A 10,658-nucleotide genomic window follows, 5' to 3' on the forward strand; every position below is an offset into this window, starting at 1 on the left:
TTTATTTTTCACAAAACAGTTATATGCACAACACAGTTATATGCAGAGAGTTGATGATGTCCCTCTTTTGTTTTTTATTGTTGGAATTATACAATATTTTGATTTTTACAGATTTGTCAATAATGACCCAAATGACCACTTGAATGAATCACAAAATATGAAAACAATAGCGATTCCCAATGTAATTCAGGGAGGAATAAAATTATAACTTTGTTTCACATGGCAATGAGGAGAAAATTAAAATATTTCATATAATAAAAAAAGAAATAATGAGGGGATGTTGTCATCAGTCCCCTCATTTCCATTCTGAATAGGATGTGCATATGATTTGTTTTCAGAATGTCAAAACATGTGGAATATCAACCCATTTCCCGAACTGATATCCCTCCCACACCAGCAACCCAACATACCCCTACACCACCAATGGTTGAAGCCAGACTGCCACTCAAAGCATCACCTACCCACCACTGTGTATCCTAACAGGGCTCAGTGCTTGATACTCCACTAAATAGTGCTCCGCCCTTGTGTATACCAACCAGAGATAATTCAGGGGGTAATTATAGTAGCCCCATTGGAATGATTGCTGTCTAAACAGAGCTTTGTCAGCATTTAATGGGGTTAGAGCCCCACATTGACTGGGGTTTTATTTATCGTTTCATGCTGGTTCATGTACCATGTTTCCATTGTGTGAATGCAGCGTGGAGAATCGGCTTTCTTCATGCATGGGTATGCTCCTCTACCAAACTTACTTGTATGCTCAGAAAATGTTCTTGTTTTGTCTAGTTTTTGTAGATAATAGAACCCCCTCCCCCCCCCCCCCCACACACACACACACTCACCCCACATGACTGGCCATTCCCCCCTATATGTCGTCATTGAATGAAATGGTATCCTGGCTTGACATTAAACTTTTTTTTCTGAAATATTTTTTTAATTTCAAAAATTGACAACTTGGTCTCATTCAGAAAATGAATGTTAATAATCCGGAATAGCCTACTTTATTCAAGATTTATTCATTTATCGTTCCATATTAAAACATGGAAATTTGCCCTCCACTTGCAGTAGATAAATCATAAACAAATGAAGTATACAGGTAGGCCTAGACTCTCAAGTGAAAAACTCAGAACTGAACATTAAAAGCTTTTATAGGTCCATGCTTACACCAAGTGACTAGACAAGTGGCAAACCTTACTCATAACAGTGATTGCCTTGGAAGAACGAAAAGTGTGAACAGAAATGTTGAAATGCTGACCAACCGTGGATTGGTAATGTTTTTCTAACGGACCAGAGTTTGTTGCTGGAATGCATGGAGGGCCTTGCTGGGGTGGCTCCAAATGCGTTATGGGATTCTCACAACATCCATAGCCTCAATTTCAGACACAACATAGATCTTCACTCCTATATATAGCTGATGGAAACGAGGTTATTCTTTCTCTTTCAGAGAAAACAGCAGACAACAATCAAAGACAACTTATTTCACAATTTTGCTGATTGCATATCAGAGAGCTACAAACGGAGATTATATTTTAAAAATTTTCAGCCCATTCTATGCATGGACACGTATGTAGTTATTCACATTATGTAGAAATATACATAATACTGGCATAGTGTCCAACACTTTAAACTCTTAAAGGTCAAGTCCACCCCAACAAAAAGTTGATTTGAATAAAAAGAGAAAAATCCAACCAGCATAATGCTGAAAATTTCATCAAAATCGGATGTAAAATAAGAAAGTTAGGATATTCTTAAGTTTCGCTTAATTTCACAAAACAGTTATATGCACATACCGGTTGGTATGCAAATGAGGGAACTGATGACATCACTCACTCACTATTTCTTTTGTATTTCATTATATGAAATACGAAATATTCTAATTTTCTCCGCATTGTCCTGTGGAACAAAGTTTTATTTCTCCCTGGACATGTGGAATTAACATTGTTTAACATTTTATGGTTCAGTCAAGTTGGTCCTTATTGTGAAAATCTATAAAAATTGAAATATAGTATAATTCAAACAATAAAAAACAAAAGAAATAGTGAGTGAGTGACAACATCGATTCTCTCATTTGCATGTGACTAAATTGTGCATGTAACTATTTTGTGAAAAATAAGCGAAACTTTAAAATGTCATAACTTTCTTATTTTACATCCGATTTTGATGAAATTTTCAGCATTATGCTTGTCTGATTTTTCTCTATCAATTCAAATCAACATTTTTCTGAGGTGGACTTGACCTTTAAAGATAAATGCTAGTTGTGGTAATGATCTCAAAATGAGTTCGAACTGATTCCAATAAAATGACCACGCATGCATGTGTTTGTATGTATAAATAAAAAATATATGTGCTGATAGGCAAAAAAAATGCAATTTCTGAGAAATTAGCAAAATAAGCATGGAATTCCATAAATTGTCAAGTATTTTCCCCAGCAATATCAATAAACTGTCCCACATATACCTTTTTGTGTTAGTTATCATCAGAATTATCGTTTTCAGCTAAGATTTCATAACTTCACAAAGAGTTGAATTTAATGTACCAGATCTAGATCTATGATAAAATGGTGGTAATTTCTTGTGAAATAATTGTTTGCTGCAATTACTTTCTTGTACCTTTAACATGCCACTATAATTTGTATTTTAAAAATAATGCATTTTCTTGTTAAAACTGCAAGGTAATATGAAAAATGCTTTCTTTGTGATTGTGAATGACTGACAATTAATCTACAAACACAATGCAATGAGTAATGCTCTTTTGGAAAGCATGTACTGCTAGCATTTAAAGGTATTGTTTAACTTTGTGAGCAGCCGATTAAAAAAATTCTAAACCCAAGATGAAAGATGTGTACAAGTGCATGTATTAGAACTAATAAACCCTGAAAACAACCATTATTGAGAATGAAAAGCTAAAACTACAAGGCAAACCCCGATTTTGTAAATAGGCGTCTTATAGACGCCTAAATAGTACACATAAGTGTATGGGATGAAATTAAGATGGTGTTTTCGGTCACTTTATATTTCAATTTTTGAAGCACTAAATAATTATTTTCGAACGCAATTTTTTCTGGGCTTCATTTTTGTAACATATCACACACACAGGTGAGAAGTGTGACCTTCTAGCTCAGATTTTTAAAAAGTCAAATCAATGTTAACCAATTACTTTAAGGGAAAATAAAAGATGATAAGTATGATTGCATGAAAACATGTCTGTGGCACACTAAAAGGGTAAAGGTGCTTTACAAACACTCAAGAGAGGCCCAGATCACAGCTATATTTGAATTTTATTTCTACTATAACAAGATTACTCAATTACTTCAAAATTTTCAGACTCACTTTAAAGTCCCAACAAGTTCTAGCCAGATTTCAGAGCAATTACAGAAGGTAGTGGGATAAGAAAGATGTCATGGATGGTGAAGAAATGGATGGATAATGGAGCTCTTAGAACCATCTGATTGCTCACAGATGTCATAAAATCTTGGGCGTATTCAATCCATTTACTTAAGCTGGAATCACAAACACTGTAAAAACACCGTTTAAAATTATAAGCATGTTGTTTAAGCCCGTCACTCTAATAACTGCTGTTTAAACTTTTAAAACAACTGTTTAAACTTTTTAAACAACTGTTTAATTTTCTTTAACAAGTTGTTTGAAAAGTTTAAACAATTTTATTACAAGTTTAAACAACTTGTTGTTAGAGTGACAGACTTAAACAACATGCTATTTCTTTACTGTGTACATGAATCCTAAATCATAATCCAAACACAGTTCCTTCTTTGAGAAAGCATGGAGAGAGCATCCAGTCACACTTCCTAAGTTACTCTTTTTAAGCCCACCCACCGCAAATCAGTCAGTTTGACCTATAGGAAGTAAAAGGTTGACTGCAATACTAACCAACAGGAAGGAGGCTAGAATCTGAATTGAGAGCTCCTTTTTCAATCCGATCTAATCTAATCTAATCTCATCGAAACATCTTGGTTCTCTGGAATCGCCTTCAAAAATGCCTTTTTCAATTTCTTTTGTCTGCACTTTTAAACCATTTATATTTATTACAATAAAAAAAAAACACCTGAAAGAAAAATGGTTTGAACTGAAACATCTTCATAAGCCATGTATCTCGGGTTGGAAAAAAGGTTGATTGAACACAGCCGTGTAATTCCAAGTTTGACATAAATTTCACCCCTCAAGATTTATGATCTAGAGGAATGGTGGTTATGTTGATGAAGCAGTAACTACAACCAGATGAACATATAACTATCCAATATTGACAAATGCAACATTTTAAGATGAAATTGAATTTCAATTCAAAGGGGTACCTCATCCTCGATAACAATCCTGATAACAATTTATTGAATAAAAGTACAATTAATCAATTTATCTAATAATAATAATAATAATTGGCATTTTATAGCGCTTTATCAATCTACGACTGTTCCAAGCGCTTCACAATTATTATTACCCGGTCACTGGATTCATAGTGTTTCAGGCGCACACTTGCTAAACCAACCACAATGACGGTTGTTTCCTACCAGTACCCAATTAGCACCTGGGTGAGAGTGGCAAAGTGTGGATTGACGCCTTGCCAAAGGGCGCTAGGCCATGGTGGGATTCGAACACATGACCCTCTGATTACAAGGCGAGAGTCAGAACCGCTACACCACGGCACTTCATTCTATCTAAACATAGATTTTTAAACTTACTTTAACTGGTTTGCATGCAGTAAAACTTGTGAAATGATTATAACGGCCTATCACTATGAATAGGTAACAAGTGAGCTAATGATATACATATCCTGTGCACTCTTTGTTTCATATTACTTAGCAGGAAATTGAAATCATTCACATTGTTTTCTTTTTTGCTCAAGATAATATGAATTGAAATGAATCCTCTGTAAATATGAAATATCACCATTGCTGTCACTTATTTTGCTACAAGGGAATATAATAAATAGGATTTCATGTGATAAAATACAAGGTCCGAGATGACATTATCAGCTTACTCACTGCATATTCAGGATTACATGCACAGATAGAACTGTTTATGTAAGACTTACAAATTACAAAACATTTTTTCCACCGAATTTGATGAAATAAGCAGTGTTTTCTTGCTAAATTCTATTCAATATAAATATGCAAATCATATCATTGTCAGTCTGGAGTGAACCCTTACACTTATCAAATAGTAATAATTGTGTTTATTTACGAGCGACATTTCTCAACCAATTGATACGAATGGCAGATAGGCCCACAGGATTTCACTGCAGCCAGAAAGTGGCACAAATACCTGAACATAAAGGTGTTTATGTATTTGTAGGTCTATATCTAATCACTCGCATAATATTGCTATCTTTCAGTAAATGATCATGTTTTAGTTGAACCCATCCACTATCTTCACTGAATCTGAGATACACGCACCCTCATCTGATCGAGTAACAAAGTTTATATTTTGTTTGAACACGTCAACTCATTGGTCTGCTGGTGTGATGATGTCTTCATCTTTCAATACAGATCAGGCTTTCATCCAGACAGAAAACAAAATCATGACAACGTGAATATGCTTTCACATTTCAGAGAACAGAAGGAGCCTTCTCACCATTCTGGCCAAGTTCAGACTGGAGTTTTAGCGGTAAAGAGTACACCAGAATGGCTTGGCTTGCCCTGAAGACAAGAGGTGTTACCATGCACAATTTATTATTATTATTTTTTTTTTGGGGGGGACTACTTTTCACAGCTTACTGTCGAAATCTGCAACACTGGATAAGCTTTGACATTGAGGTGAGTGGAGATTTCCAGGGCTCTTTTGAGCACCTTTTTTTTTGTGGGGGGGGGGGGCTAAATTGCCCCAGCCCCGGTGTAATTTTTTCCCCTGATGTATACAACGAGGTTCAAACCTTGTCTTGGTGTTACCATGGGACTTTTATAAGTTAATCTGGTTGGTTTTGGTGTTCAGATCTGGCATAACTCTCCAACTGGCGCAGGTCTACATTGCAAAATCAATGGTGTTAAACCTACACCATCAATGCTTACAGAGGATCACACCAAACACTTTATACAGTGTAAACTCATGGTTAGGTCAACATCCATTGGTGTTATTTTCACACTATCATTGTTATGATCAAACTCCAAGGTGTATCTAACAAGAGGGTGTGGTCCTTATGTAGAAAACTGCAGAACACTGCACTGTCATGACAGGTGTTTCTCTCAACACCATAGTTCATCAAAGTGTACTGGTCGTCATGCAGAGGGGTGGGGGGGGGGGTCCCCTATGCAATGAGAAATATCAGGAGAGAATACTAAAGTGCAGTAGACATGCATTTAAAACACTGAAGGAATATCATAGTAGCTAAATTAGTATTGTTTTACTTGTTCATATAGTAGTTCCTTTTACATGCAATCCATATCTATGGGTAAATTATTTATAAAATACATCTACTGAATATCCCAAAAGAGTGATATTTCTATCTTCACAGTATATAAGTCATAGTTAATCAGATTCGAGCCTTTCATGGCTGCCAAACTAGTTTTCATACCTGGGGATGATGTAAACGGGCCAATATTTGGGGTAACATTTTCAGCTTGCAACCACATTCATTGTTTTCCTTCAGACCCTGATATGGAATTTGTAGCCGAAGGATAATGGCTCCGTGGGGATAAAGCGTCAGGCCTACCAGCTTAATCAAGTTCGAAAAAGATGTATGATGTCTTTCAATCATATCTAGTCCTCTTGGATTTGAGGGGTAAGAGCAAAGAGGTGTAGAAAGAGGGAAGGAAAGGGTGGAGGGGAGGTAAAAGGGTCAGGACAAGGATGAAGAGTTAAAGGACAAGTCCACCCCAACAAAAAGTTGATTTGGACAAAAAGAGAAAAATCCAACAAGCATAACACTGAAAATTTCATCAAAATTTGATGTAAAATAAGAAAGTTATGACATTTTAAAGTTTCGCTAAATTTCGTAAAACAGTTATATGCACATTCTGGCTGGTGTGCAAATGAGGAGACTATGACGTCATCCACTCACTATTTCTTTTGTATTTTATTATATGAAATATGAAATATTCTAATTTTCTCCTCATTGTCAAGTGATACAACGATTAATTCCTCCCTGAACATATGGAATTAGCATTGTTTAACTCCATATTGTTCAGTCAAGTTGGTCCTTATTGTCAAATCTATAAAAAAATAAAATATTGTATAATTCAAACAATAAAAAACATAAGAAATAGTGAGTGATGTACATCATTGACTGACTCACCTAGTTGTGCATATCACTGTTTTGTGAAAAATTAGCAAAATTTTAAAATGTCATGACTTTCTTATTTTACATCCAATTTTGATGAAATTTTTAGTACTATGCTAGTTTGATTTTTCTCTATTTATTCAAGTCAGCATTTTCCTGGGGTGGACTTGACCTTTAAGGATGGGGAGGGGGTTAATACTGGTGGATCCTTTTGAGAAGCAAAATTAAAATTTGTAATGTAAAAATGCCATTTTAACAGAGGTGTGCCCCCTCTTTTGAAATTGAAGAACTTTTTTTTTTTTGCTTGTCAAAATTTTTCGGCTACGAAATATCCTTAATTTGGGGTTGAAAACCCTTTTTTTCTTTTTTGCATGTCAAAATTCCCCCCCCCCCTTGAAAAATTCTAGATCTGCCCAGGGGGTTAATGATAACTTCAGGGATGCAGTAGTATAAAGGATGGGGGCAAAGAAATAGGAGTGATGGAGAGGAAGGAGAAGGGGTATTTGGAAAATAGGTACAAAGCACTTGCAAAGAAACTGTCCCTCCTCCTAACATGCAATGGAGGGGAGGGAGGGGGAGCTTAAGGAGAAATGATATGGTATTAAACAGGTGAGAATAATGAATGAGCGATGAAAACAAGGAGGGGAAGAAAACAGAGAGGCATTAATTATTAATGCCAGAGTCAATTTGGCGAAGCCGACTGCAAACCGATGAAAACTATTACGTTATTAGCAAAGGCATGCCATCGGTCGGTTTGGAGTCGGTTCTTATGTTTTTTATTTCAATATAAGACAAGCACAACATGCATCTAAATGCAAATTGGATCCTGCCTGAATTGCTAAACATTGGCATATCATCCTTGCTCCCAAATGAGTGATTTTGGCCTTGCTCATCAATGTCTTGAAACATGAATAGAAGCAGAAAGCAACATTCCTTTCTTACTCACCCCCTCCCCCCTCTCTCTCTCTCTCATTCCACCCCCCCCCCCATAGTAGGTCCATGTTCCCCCTTTCTATATTTCTATACCTATAGAGTGTAATTTCTCTTTCACACCTCCCTGCTCCTCTCTCTTTATCTTGTTTTTCCTCCCACCTCTCTCTCTCTCCTCTCTGTTCATACATCCTGTCTTAGGTACCCTACCTTGAGAAAATTTTTTTTTTTTCAATGGTCCTTCTTTCAAACTGATGACACCTTTTAATAGAGACACATAAATTGTATGATTTTCACAAGGTAAATAATTTTAACTATTCTTAAAGATGATTTACTATTGTATGCATTTCATTCAACAACAAGCACTGAAAATTTGCAACTTGTATTCGGCATAGTTTGCTTCAATCAGCATACAATTAATCTCCAATTGCCATTATCCATCCAGCTGCACTTGGTGTGCTTGAAAAATGACGCTACACAAGAATATTCCAATAGGAGCGGAGTGTGTGCATTATCATGTGCAGATTAGTGATTATATCCCACAACTGAAAAAAGCACAAAGTAAAGCACTTAAACATGTGAAATATTGAATAAATGTAACCAAATAAGATGTAATTAAGTCTCATTATGACGATGATAACAGGCTAATCCCTGGGTTAATTGACCTTAATGAATCCCTCTCCAATCATATTCTAACAACATTCTTATAATTGAAACTATGAATGGTTATACTTCCAAAAGTAAGTATTAGTGGCAAATACCAGACATTTAGCCAAAGAATTCACCAACAAAATGAGCATTAACAAAAAACATATTTGGACAATGCAACACAAATGAGCACCATCATCCTCCGGCCATTCTTTCATCAGAAAGCTTCTAATCGACTGCTTGTCATCCGATGTAGAATAACGTGATGCGTTGGCAAACGGAGGGTCAATTTGCAGAGTATCGAGATCCATTCAACAGTTTTACCCATGAAATCAGAGGATCAATACGCATAATATAACTAATCAATAAAGACCATTAGCACAAGTTGAAATGATCAGACTGTCATGTTTGCTCTGTCATCCATCGTATCTTGCCTGTCATAACCCCACATTCTCTTATATACTCATTCGGCTTCTCAGCAGGCACAATTTATTCTTTCCCTTCTCTTATCTTCCTATCTCCTTCTAACCATTTTCTTTTATTTTATTTAAGCCTATAGTACTTCCTGTTTTTAATAAAACTTTCACACATTCTCTTTTGATTTATTTTCTTCTTGTTTCACTGCATTCTCCTTCTTTTGCTTCTCATAATTCTCCTTCTTCTTCATGGTATTCCCATCCCCCTCCTCTCCATCCTCCTTCTCCATCTTCTTCCTCTCTCATTCTTCCCCCTGTCTCTACAGCTTTTGCCCCCCCCCCCAAAAAAAAAAGAGCATTTCTTGTTTCTTTTCCATTCTGACTAAATCAGCACATTATTCCTACACTTATGTTCTGATGATGACAAAACTAAATTCATACAATAAAAGGAAAAGGAAATTTCTCTTCCTGTAAGTCTAGGAGAGGAGAAACATTTTCTACTATCAAAACGGTATTGCATGATTGTTCCACTCTAAAGTGAGACCAATAATCGAATAAATTAATAAACATCCTTTAATTGAGAGTTTATACTATAATTATGATCATACAAAAAGGCAGATAATTTCATATTAAATGTAAAACATTTAAACTCTTTTTGACATATTTGCTCTTTAAGATTTTAAACATTGATGGTATGAGGAAAAGTTGCAAGAGAATATTTTTGTCCATTAATCAATGGAAACCAAGTCAAAGTGCATTGATAAAAGTACATTACAAAAAAATTACAAAAAATCTAAATGCAAACACAAAAAAACTTTGAATCGTGTATCAAAGAAAATGTTAATGAATGTCACAATATCTCATGACGGAGGGTCAGTTATTACTGAATTCATATTTGGGAAATATTATATCGAACATCTTTACATATATTTAACAATACCAGCTAACCAGGAATTCATGGTAAATATTTTCTCACCTAATGTGTCAACACATCAGATCTTCAGGTGCAAACAATAAATGGTCACTCATATCACAACTGTGTTTCCTAATGTCATAGCAAGTCGCTTAAAAGCACACCTGCAATTAAAGAATGGAAGTGTCAAGTATGCACCCCCCCCCCTATATCTGCCTCATGCTCTCTCTCGCTCTTTCTTTCTCTTTTCTCCATTCTTCCCTTATTTCCCCCTATCCCTTTTCTTTCCATTCCCCACACTGTAAAAGCGCTGTTAAACTTGTTAAGCAACGCTGCTTAAACTCGTCACTCTAACAACTGTTGCAAAAACTTTTAAACAATTGGTTTAACTTTTTCGAACAACTTTTATTAAAGTTTAAACAATAGTTGTAATAGAGCGACAGGCTTAACAGCGTTTTTACAGTGAACTATTTCCCTTTCCTTTATGTACCCCTCTCTCAACCCCTCCCACTCCCTCTTTCCAGTCT

This window comes from Lytechinus pictus, chromosome 2 (assembly GCF_037042905.1).
Source record: "Lytechinus pictus isolate F3 Inbred chromosome 2, Lp3.0, whole genome shotgun sequence".
NCBI classification, from domain to species: Eukaryota; Metazoa; Echinodermata; class Echinoidea; order Temnopleuroida; family Toxopneustidae; genus Lytechinus; species Lytechinus pictus.